Source organism: Barbus barbus, assembly GCF_936440315.1.
Source record: "Barbus barbus genome assembly, chromosome: 18".
Taxonomy (NCBI): Eukaryota; Metazoa; Chordata; class Actinopteri; order Cypriniformes; family Cyprinidae; genus Barbus; species Barbus barbus.
Window position 1 is genome coordinate 29783216 of NC_136746.1, and position 12574 is coordinate 29795789.

Sequence of the window (12574 nt, forward strand, 5' to 3'; positions counted from 1 at the left end):
TGTACTAAAATAAAATAAAAATAGCCCCTATTATATCATCATTTAACTGAATAAAGTGGTTTGCTTAGCATGATTACGGTCTTCTTTTGACATCATGTCTAAATAAAAATATACTTTTTCTTGCTCTCAGATTTAAAAAAATCATTGATTAACTAAGAATCATGTATAAAAATATTGCAAAACTAAAGAAATGGGATAAAATGGTAAATACATACAATATATATTAAAAACTTGATACACCACATTACTTTGGTTTAGTTTGCACTTTTAATATACTTATTTCATATAAATAGTACGTTTACATTATATGTTTTATTTATTAAATAATACAATTAAAATATAATATACAATATAATATATTATAATGTCTTTTTAATACATTATTAAAAAGATGCACAGTTAAATGTTAAGTTGGCATTTGAGTCAAAGGTTGGAAATTATGTTCATTTAAAAAAATTATATATATTTATTACACTCTTTGTTTATATGTTGTTTATATATTTATGATATATATTGTTTATTTATTGGTCAGCATGGTGTAAAATTAGTAAAATACAAATGCAAACAAAAATCAACAAGCTTATGTTTATAATTTATACATAAAATAAAATAAATCCTTTTAACACAGTATTAAAAAGGTCTATACGTCATTAAATGTTTGCCCCATAATTTTGGATCCTGATAAATCTCTACAAACACAAATGAGCTTCAGATGTTTATGTCGTTCAGTCTCTCTTTCGGTCTAAATTAAGTACTCTGGAGCTTTTCATGCAGTCAACTAGAAAATCCGTCTGTCTAACAGAGTAAAGAGATGATGAATGAGAGCTCACACAGGTATCATGGGAACGGGCCGAGGAAATCATTACATAAAATCAAAGACAGCAAGAGCCCACTCACAGATGCTCGTTACAGACGCTGCGTGAGACGAGATGAGCGTTAGACTGCAGGCCTCAGAGCAAACGCCTGACCATCAGAACCACAGCCTGACCACAAAACAGCCACAATCTGCTATTCTGAATCATTCTGGCTGTATTTTGAGTGATATATCAAGGATGTTTTTGGTATGCAAAACACAAACTACCTCATATATTGGTCAACATGGTCAAAATGATATATTTATGATTTGTAAATAACAACAACATATAGCATAACATAACAGTCAGACTGTGTCTCGTGTTTCCCCTCCTCTCGTTCCCTGTAATTATTCATTTGTCCCCAGCCCTGTGTTTAATTACTCCTCACCTGTTTCTGTTCTCCCCAGTGTTTGATTTCCCAGTGTTCTTAAGCCCTGTGCTTCCCTGCCTCTGTGTCCGGTCTGATCGTCTTCTTCTGCGTCTCCCGTGATCCCTCAGTGTCTTTAATAAAGTTCTAAAGTTTAAAAGAAGTTCCTCGCCTCCGCGTGTCCCTGGTTCCAGAGAGAGTGTGAACATAACATAACATAACATAACATAACATAACATAACATAACATAACAAAATAACAGTAATCAAAAGTGTGTTGCTCATGAGTTTACTATTATTTACTACGCTCTAAATAAATAAACAAAATTAAATAAATATCAATAAGTAAAAGCTGATGTTATATGTGTCCCTGCAGCACAAAAGCAGTCATGAGTAGCACAGGTATATTTGTAGCAATAAACAACAATACATTGTATGGATCAAAATTATACATTTTTATTTTATGCCAAAAATCATTAGGATATTAAGTAAAGATCATGTTCCATGAAGATATTTTGTGAATTTCCTGCCGTAAATATATCAAAACTTAATTTTTGATTATTAATATGCATTGCTAAGAACTTCATTTGAACAACTTTAAAGGAGATTTTCTCAATATTTAGATTTTTTTGCACCCTCAGATTCCAGATTTTCAAATATTGTCCTGTCCTAACAAACCAGACATCAATGGAAAGATTATTTATTCAGCTTTCAGGTGATGTATAAATCTCAATTTAAAATAATTGACCCTTATGACTGGTTTTGTGGTCCAGGGTCACATATGTTTGTTCAAAATAAAATAAAATCAAGTAAAATAAAATACCAAAGCCATCCATATCACCCTGCAGCCCAAGACCGGTTGCCCACTGAAGCTAAGCAGGGTTGAGCTGGTCAGTACCTGGATGGGAGACCTCCGGTGAAAACTAGGTTACTGTTGGAAGAGGTGTTAGTGAGGCCAGCAGGGGGTGCTCACCCTGTGGTCTGTGTGGGTCCTAACACCCCAGTATAGTGACGGGGACACCATACTGTAAAAAGCACTGTCCTTCGGATGAGACGTTAAACCGAGGTCCTGACTCTCTGTGGTCATTAAAAATCCCAGGATGTGTAACCCCGGTGTGCTGGCCAAATTCCCTCCACTGGTCTCTGACCATCAGGGCCCATCCACTTGTTTAGCTCCATTACTCTCTCTCCTCTCCACCTGTAGCTGATGTGTGCACATTTATGTTGATCACAAGCTTAATATTATTTACTATGCTTAAAAACAAAGGTTGTTTGTTTGTATATTGTTTCATGTTATGATTGTTTTGTTTTTAAAGGTGTTTTATTTTGTGAAAATAAAATAAAATAAAGACTTTTTACATTTAGTCATTTTGCAGACGCTTTTATCCAAAGCGACTTAAAATTGGGGAATACATAAAGCGATTCGTCTTAAAGAGGCAAACAGACAGGAAGTGCTCGTAATATCAAGTTTCAGGCATTGTTCAAATAAGTACAAGCTAGAAAGGGAAGGGATAAATAAAGAGAAAGACAAATTTTAGCTTTTTCTCTCTCTTTAATTTAAGATAAAAACAATAGCGTTGAAAGAGATGTGTTTACCACAGTATTAAAAAGCTCTATACACCATTAAATGTTTTCCCCATAATTTGTGGATCCTGATAAATTGCTACAAACACAGATGACATATCACCCAGCATTTGTAAAGCTGTTTTTGCTTTCGTGCAGTCCACACTTTCTAAACATGCATAATGGCATGACAGTGTGACAGCACCATCAACACCTGCTCATTCATCACAACTCCACTGAATAATTAAAGAATCATCCAGATGAACTGTGAAAGAGCACTATATCTGATCCTCATAAAGACTCAGCTGATAATCTTCCCATTCACACAGAAGCGAAGCTGATGTTTATATTCACACAGTAGGAGAGCACTGCCTCCCTGTGGACACACTCACACTCACTCACTCACACACACACACTCTCACACACACACACACGCGCACACACACTGTCAAACACTGTACGTATGCTCACTTATTCATTATACATTAATTTTAATAATTTAATTTAATTATTTTTATCTGAATCATTTATTTTAAATCATAAATATGATGATATTTGCATTTTTGCCATCTCACATCATGTCGACCAATACAGGAGGTAGTTTGAAGTGTTTTGAAGATTTATTATTATTATTTACATTTTCATTTAGTTTCATTCATTTCATTTCATACATTTTCATCTCATTGCTGTTTTGGCTAGTCTTTGTAATGGAAAACAATGATCTTCCCCCTCCTGATAATTATTTTATTTTATTTTATTTCATTTGCATACATTTTTTGTTTGTTTGTTTTAATTATTATTGTTAACCCTTTATTACAGTGTGTGATGGGATATGTTTTCAAAGGTAAGCTTTCTCGATCGCTTAAAGGGTGAATTATGCCTCTTTTTTGCGAAACACAAATCCATAACTTCTAGCTGAATTCCCTAAAATTATATCCCTATTTTCAGGTCAAAATGAAGCTCTCCACTCAAAGCAACTCAGTCTTGCTGAAAAACCAAACTTTGCTCTCAGACATGACACACAAACCCTCAAAACACACACAGTACAAGTCAGCTTTATTTATATAGCGCTTTTAACAATACAGATTGTGTCAAAGCACTTAACAGTATCAGATTGGAGGATAGAGTGTCAGTAATGTATAATAATAAGATTAAACACTCAATTTTCAGTTAAAGGCATTTCATTATTGAATTCAGTGATGTCATTGTCTAGCTCAGTTTAGTTTAAATAGTATCTGTGCAATCAAACTGATGATAATCACTAGAAATTAAGTGTCCCCAGCTGAGCGAGCCAGAGGCGACAGCGGCAACCAAAACTCTCTCTGTGACAGAATGGAGAAAAAAAACCTTGGGAGAAACCAGACTCAGTCGGGGGGACAGGTCTCCTCTGACCAGGAGATTATTGTTTATTTATTGTTTAATTGTTGATTTAATAAAAATGTTTAAATGTATTATATTTCTATTTTTATATTGTTGCAATTTCTAACAATAATAGTATTATGTAGTTAGGTATTTTATTATATTTTTAGTTATTTTGTTTTATTTTTAGTTTTATTGTATTTAAGTCGAGGTCTTCACTGGGGATATGTCCCCGGGGCTCATCCAGGTGTCCGGCCTCCGCCGACGATCAGGGCCACATATATCATCTCCAGGCGCCGATCCACCATCTGATCCGGACACGGACTGAGAAACAGAATAAGAAAGAAACAGACTAATATTAGCGTAGATGCCATTCTTCTTACGGTGTAACGAGTACATTGTGTGTTATGGGGAGTGTTCCCGGTTCCGGTTGATCTAATTAATGCAGCCTAACAATCCTTTAACAGATTTGAATAATAGAAGTGTATTAGTGTATTATGTGTAAGCCAGGTTAAAGAAATGTGTCTTTAATCTAGATTTAAACTGACAGAGTGTGTCTGCCTCCCGAACAGTGTTAGGTAGATTGTTCCAGAGTTTGGGTGCTAAATAGGAAAAGGATCTGCCGCCCGCAGTCGATTTTGATATTCTAGGTATTATCAAACGGCCAGAGTTTTGAGAACGCAGCAGATGTGGAGGACTATAATGTGATAAGAGCTCGCTCAGGTACTGAGGAGCTAAGCCATTCGGGGCTTTATAAGTAATTAACAAAATTTTGAAATCTATACAATGTTTGATGGGGAGCCAATGCAGTGTTGACAGAACCGGGCTAATGTGGTCATACTTCCTGATTCTAGTAAGGACTCTAGCTGCTGCATTTCAGAATCATAATCAGAATCAGAATGAGCTTTATTGGCCAGGTATGTTTACTAGGGCTGTAATCAACCAAAGAAAATCTTGGTCGACTGAAGTCCTGAAACTTTCGACTAAAAATCGACTAAAAATGACGTTGTGGAGAAAAAAAAAACGTACGTTACATTAATTAGATACGCACTGTGCTCAGTACTTGGTAGCCTTGTTGTCTGCCTAAATTAATTATAAATAAACATAAAAAACTAATAGGCTATTTGCAGTATATTAAATCGTTTTTGACCTAATTATTTTGCACTGAAATGAGTCTGATACACGAGTCTGTCGTCTCTGACAGCGGTGCATCACGTGCACCTGCGCAATATCATAGCCTGTGATTTCTGAAAACAGTACTATGTTGTCAACTAGTGATATCACAAGAACTTTTGAGGAATGTGCAACATGATTTAGAAAATTATTTTTGTCATATGTTATAAGTATAACTGTCAGACACTATCATTTCAGCCGCTCTGCGCAGCTCGCACAGAGCGAGGCTGAACATAAGAGCTCAGCTTCGCGGCTGAGACACGAATAGACTTAAAGCTGTTACTCTTAATAAACACAAAAGGCGCGTCCACTTTAATAAAAAAAGAATATTTATTAAACAAACAAGAGCAGAAACCAAATAAAGTGCATAACTGAAAAATAAAGCATCTTAGGCTCAAAACTAACACAAACAGTGGGCACAGCGCAATTGCGCAATATTATGAGAACTGATCGCGCGCTGTGTGAGAACTGAGAACTGATCGCGCGCTGTATGAGAACTGAGAACTGATCGCGCGCTGTATGAGAACTGAGAACTGATCGCGCGCTGTGTGAGAACTGAGAACTGATCGCGCGCTGTGTGAGAACTGAGAAAGTGGAGCACTTCTATCAGAGTGATTCCGCCTATCGCGCCTTCACTAACTTTAAGTTAATCGAAAACGAATTGTGACTCCTGGGAAAAACGGGATGTCTGGTCACCCTATCCCTATAACCATTCAGTTGCTGAGGCCATCGTTTCAGATCGCTAGTTTGCGTTTTGGTAGCGTACCCGCCCACTGCGGCTGCCATACTGTGACTAGCTAGATATACAAACGCCCCTCATCTGATTGCGATCCAGTGACAGGGACGCACATTTTAAAAGACAAGACAGTCAACTTAGCCTATAGGATGTATTTTGAATGTCCGGTAGTCCTCAAATAACATTTTAGTCCCGTCTCGTTAACGAAGACGCGCATACATTTCGTCATAGTTTTTATCATCAGATATTAATTTTATCACGTCAACTTCTCGTCTTAGTCACAGAAAAAAGGTTCGTTAACGAATATTTTTCGTCGTCCTCTTCGTGGAAGGAGACAGCTTCTTGTTTTATTGACACTAGCTTTTTATTAAATAAATAATATTCAGCATCAAACCTTCTAAAGCCTACTTATCTGTCTCTCTTCTCCAGTGGGTTGGGCTAATCCAAAAAAAGTGAAAACAATGGGGGTGTTCTGAAAACAGACTGTTACCTGTGAAACGGGTGCTCTGAAAACACCCCCATTAGCAATTAGTGCTTTCCACCTGATGAAATGAGCGCGGCCAAACTGATGAAATGAGCGCGGCAAAAAATCGACCAATCAGATTTTTAGTCGAACCAGACCATATCGACCAATTAATCGACTAATCGACTGGGACGTTACAGCCCTAATGTTTACACATACAAGGAATTTGTTGTAGTGACAGATGCTCCACAGTGCAACAGAAAGACCGCAACAGGACAGGACACAGGTAATAAAAGAATAACAACAATTAACCAAATAGGCAATGTACAAAGCAGCAAAAACACAATATATAGTATAGACAATTATGTGTGTACAGGTCTGATATGTGCAAATTAGAAATGAGAAAAATTTCTAAATAAAAAGTAAGCAAGTGTGGTGAATAAATAATTGAGTTGTGTGTTCCACGTTTATTGTCAAGTGTTCATGAGATGGATTGCCTGAGGGAAGAAACTGTTCCTGTGTCTGGTCGTTCTGGTGCTCAGAGCTCTGTAGCGTCGACCAGACGGTAACAGTTCAAAGAGGGAGTGTGCTGGGTGTGAGGGGTCCAGAGTGATTTTACCAGCCCTTTTGCTCACTCTGGATGAGTACAGTTCTTGGAGAGTGGGGAGGGTTGTACCAATGATTCGCTCAGCAGTCCGGACTACCCTCTGTAGTCTTCTGAGGTCAGATTTGGTAGCTGAGCTGAACCAGACAGTTATTGAGGTGCAGAGGATGGATTCAATGATGGCAGAGTAGAACTGTTTCAGTAAGTCCTGTGGCAGGTTGAACTTCCTCAGCTGGCGAAGAAAGTACAACCTCTGCTGGGCCTTTTTCACAATAGAGTCAATGTGATTGAACATTTAAATCACAAAAAAATGTATGCATTTGCAAGTTTTTTTCTTTAATTTAATGTACTGTATAGTACAGTACAATACAACAAACAACAACAAAAATAATTGCTGTATTCTGCCCCAGCATCCCATCTTTGGTCTGGAACCTCGTCAACATCACAGGCTATACTGGCCCTGGCCCTGATCTTACCCTGGCACACATCAAATTAAATATCCAGACAGGCTTCTTCCACGGCCTGGAGGAGGTGAACAAGGATGTAAGGTTCTCGGTCATATACTTTCCTGCCGAAAAAACTCCTGTATAGGGTTTAGAAAGGGAGAGTATGCAGGGAGAAAGATGTTCAAAAACCTCTTCCTCTCCGTACTCCTCCTCCACCATTCAACTATTTAAAAATCTGAAAATATATGATTGTTACTAGTGAACTTTTCTAAAGCTAATAATAATAATAATAGTAATAATCAATTATTATGATTAGTATTACTATTATTATTATTAGCAGTACTAGTAGTATTTATTTATTTGTTGTTTGTTTTCAGGCAGATGTGTTTAACCCTACCCTTGAGGACTTCAGGACTTCTTCACCAGCTCAGATGATAAAGGTAAGAAAAACAAATATTATTTTTTTTACAATCATTTTTGCACTAGTAACAGAACCTTCATGTAATTTTTCAAAACTCTAGACACATGATTCACAACTGATGATCAAAATGCATTTTTCAAAACATTTAACTCTTTTCCAAATGCTTGGATACAATACACATAAACCAAAGATCTTTTGTTCACTGAACTAAAATCACTGGTTCAAAATGACACAACTTAACATCAAAGTATTACCATTTCAAAATGCAGCTCACACATTAGAATGAGCTAACTATCAATTGATACAACTGCTCAAAATGCTACATAACTGTTGCATAACTCTTGAAGCATATAGTTTTATGGAAAATTATGAACAATATTGTTTAGATTATGAAAGTGAAGCAACGGAGAACTGAGTATGTTCAGTTTCAAGATGCCTGTTGTTGGGAGAGAAAAAATCCCCCAAAATTCTGTATCATTGTTATCAGTATTTGTTTTTCCTACAGTAAAAATTCCAAAAAAACTGTATTTTATACTTTCAAATGTTATATTGACATCTTGAAAAGTTTTAAAATATTGTTTTAAAATGAAGGCAGTAACAGATCTGATGCATGATGGAACTCTTTCTTTAAAAGTGTTTTTAAAATATATTAGTAAAATACTGAAGTTCATAACCCAGAGTCTCAGTCATAGTTTCTGTGTGTGTGTGTGTGTGTGTGTGTGTGTGTGTGTGCATGTTTATGTGATTTATGAGGACACTAATTTGTATAATGACATGGGTATGACAGAGGTATTACAATATGAAGGTGGTTTATGAGGACACTGCCTATGTCCCCGTAATTCAAAAGGCTTAAAAAACATACTAAATGGTGTTTTTTTGAAAATCTAAAAATGCACAAAGTCTCCTGTGAGGGCTAAGTTTAGGTGTAGGGTTGGTGTAGGGCAATAGCACACACAGTTTGTTCAGTATAAAAACCATTACGCCTATGGAGAGTCCCCATAAACCACAAAAACCAACATGTGTGTGTGTGTGTGTATGTGTGTGTGTGTGTGTGTGTTTGAGGTCTGACTCACATTCAGCTGCTTTTCTGAATCAGGACAGACTTCATGGGGCCTGTGCTGCAGGTGTGAACGTCTCCATTCATCTCCACGGGGGTCAGAGGATCTCCATCATCTGCTCCTTACAGGTGCTTTGATGTTCTGTGAAGGTGCTGATGACCCGGAGTGAATCTACACACCAGACCAGACCAGACCCCACCAGACCACACCAGACCACACCACACCACACCACACCAGACCAGACCAGACCAGACCAGACCAGACCAGACCAGACCCCACCAGACCACACCACACCAGACCAGACCAGAGCAGGCCCCACAGACCACACCACACCAGACCACACCACACCACACCAGACCACACCACACCACACCAGACCACACCACACCACACCAGACCACACCAGACCACACCACACCAGACCAGACCAGACCAGACCACACCACACCAGACCACACCACACCACACCAGACCCCACCACACCAGACCAGACCCCACCAGACCCCACCACACCAGACCAGACCACACCAGACCAGACCACACCAGACCAGACCAGACCACACCACACCACACCAGACCAGACCAGACCACACCAGACCACACCACACTACACTACACTACACTACACTACACCAGACCAGACCAGACCAGACCACACCACACCAGACCAGACCACACCACACCAGACCCCACCACACCAGACCACACCACACCAGACCACACCACACCAGACCACACCACACCACACCACACCACACCACACTACACTACACTACACTACACTACACCAGACCAGACCAGACCAGACCAGACCACACCAGACCACACCACACCAGACCACACCACACCACACCACACCACACCAGACCAGACCAGACCAGACCAGACCACACCAGAACAGACCCCACCAGACCACACCACACCAGACCAGACCAGAGCAGGCCCCACCAGACCACACCACACCAGACCAGACCAGACCAGACCAGACCACACCAGACCAGACCACACCAGACCAGACCAGACCACACCAGACCACACCACACCCCACCACACCAGACCAGACCAGACCAGACCAGACCAGACCAGACCACACATTTTTTATATTATATCTAGATTACAAATATTTGATCATTAAAAAAGAAAAAAAATGAAAAAAATTAACAATGAAGAGGTTTAAAAGTAGCAGGGCGGTAACAGCATCAGTGGCGGGTGCGGGAATCTGTGGCGGGAAATAGAGGCGCGCGCGCTGTCCGCTCATGGGGTGGTGCTGAAATGACCTTACCGGCTGAAGCACTGTCGCGACAAAAATCTCTGCAGCGCGCGCGTCCTGAGTTTCCGGTTTCAGCTTTACCCGGCTGTTCTGGAACCACGTTTTTACCTAAAATAAATAAATAAATAAATAACATGAATATCCACTTTCAACTACTGAAACAAAGAGATGCATGTGTTAAGAACTATTTTAAGTAATGAATCTGATTCAGTTGCTTGCAAAGTTCCACATATAGATCACAATAATTAAACTGTCTAAGAACAACAACAACAAAAGCAAAATAAATATAAATAAAAAAATAGGCCTATTTATCTGTTTGCAATTCTTTTCCTGCTTTTTAGTGACTTGCAATTTTGCAAACTTGTCTTTATTTATTTATGTATTTATTTATTTACTGAAGACTAATGCTAATCTGAAGAACCTATAATGCAGCATGAATAAATAAACGAATACATGAATAAATAAACGAATACATGAATAAATAAACGAATACATGAATGAATAAACTAATACATGAATGAATAAATAAATAAAGTATCAATTGAAATTATAAAGCATTTAATTCACTATTTATTTATTTATGTTGCATTATAGGTTCATTATAAATAGAAGAATAAACAAACAAACAAATAAATAAAGTATTCATTTATATTATAAAGTATTTAATTAATTATTAATGTATGTTGCATTATAGGAGCATCACTGCAGGCATCGGGAGCGCGCTTTTCTCCTGCTCCAAATCTTGAGCATGGAAGCTCTGCACAACCACTCCACGGAGAACTTCTTGAGCATGGTGTTTCCTGGTAATTAGCTCTTCTGTAGCTCCTCTGGTCAGTGTCCTGACTTTATAGGAGCTTCTCTGCTCATCTGCATGAGTAAAGCGTCTCTCGGCGGAATTATAACTCTGTAATTGAAGTTAATGGGCTTGTTCACACGTTCGGTGTACTTGTGCTATCCAGGCGCCAGCGAGTCTGAGCACCTCAAGTACCTGAGAAGAGTCATCAATGCACTGATACAATCAATTGACGGAGAGCAACATCATGCACTCATCCATCAGCAGATAATGTGCAGATGAAAGAGAGTCGGATTAACTCTTGATCTCCATTATGCGCGAGTCTTTCTAATCTGTGTCCATTCAGCACGCTTGTTTATTACAGCACACGCATCTTCGCATATTATGTGTTTGAGCAGCAGCTGCCGGCTACAGGAGTCTCTCCTGTCATTGAAGGCTACATGAAAGTGTTTGTTGTCTGATGCCAAACACTGGAATGCGTCTCTGGCGCCTCACAAACTCCCGAGAGATGCTGAATTATAAAGCTACCTGGGGATAGTTGCATGTATTTTAAGAATATAGATGGAGAAATATTAAACGAATGTGAATGTAAAAAATTAGTTATTAGATCAAATGAAATTTAAAACCAATGAGATCAATTTTATTAAAAACACAGTCTTTTGTTAAATTCCACAAAACCTGTTACTTCTTAAAGGGAAAAACACAGCTACTGATGAATTCAGACACTGTGCAGAATACTCACCTGAACAATCTAGAACATAAACAAACAAACAAATAAATAGCCTAAATACATGTTGATTTAACAAATCCAGAAACAAAATACTCATCTAAAGAATATACAATGTAACATCAAGATCTAAATACATTTATTGATTTACTTACTGATGATTTGATGAATCCAGAAACCAATACTTATCTGAATAACCTAATGCAACAATAAATAAATAAACAAATAGGATCATATAATGTTGCATTGCATGTTCAAATAAATTATTTACTTATTTACTAACTTGCTCGTGATTTGATGAATACTGAAACCAAAATAGTCATCTGAAGAACCTAATGCAACAATAAACAAACAAATAAACGGATAGACAGACAGACAGATGATAGATAGACAGACAGATGATAGTTAGACAGACAGACAGACAGATAGACAGACATAGAGACAGATGATAGATAAACAGTCAGATGATAGATAGACAGACAGACAGACAGACAGATAGATGATAGACAGACAGATAGATGATAGATAGACAGACAGATGATAGATAGACAGACAGACAGACAGATAGACAGACAGATAGATGATAGACAGACAGACAGACAGACAGACAGACAGACGATAGATAGACAGACAGACAGACAGATAGACAGACATAGAGACAGATGATAGATAAACAGTCAGATGATAGATAGACAGACAGACAGACAGATAGATGATAGACAGACAGATAGATGATAGATA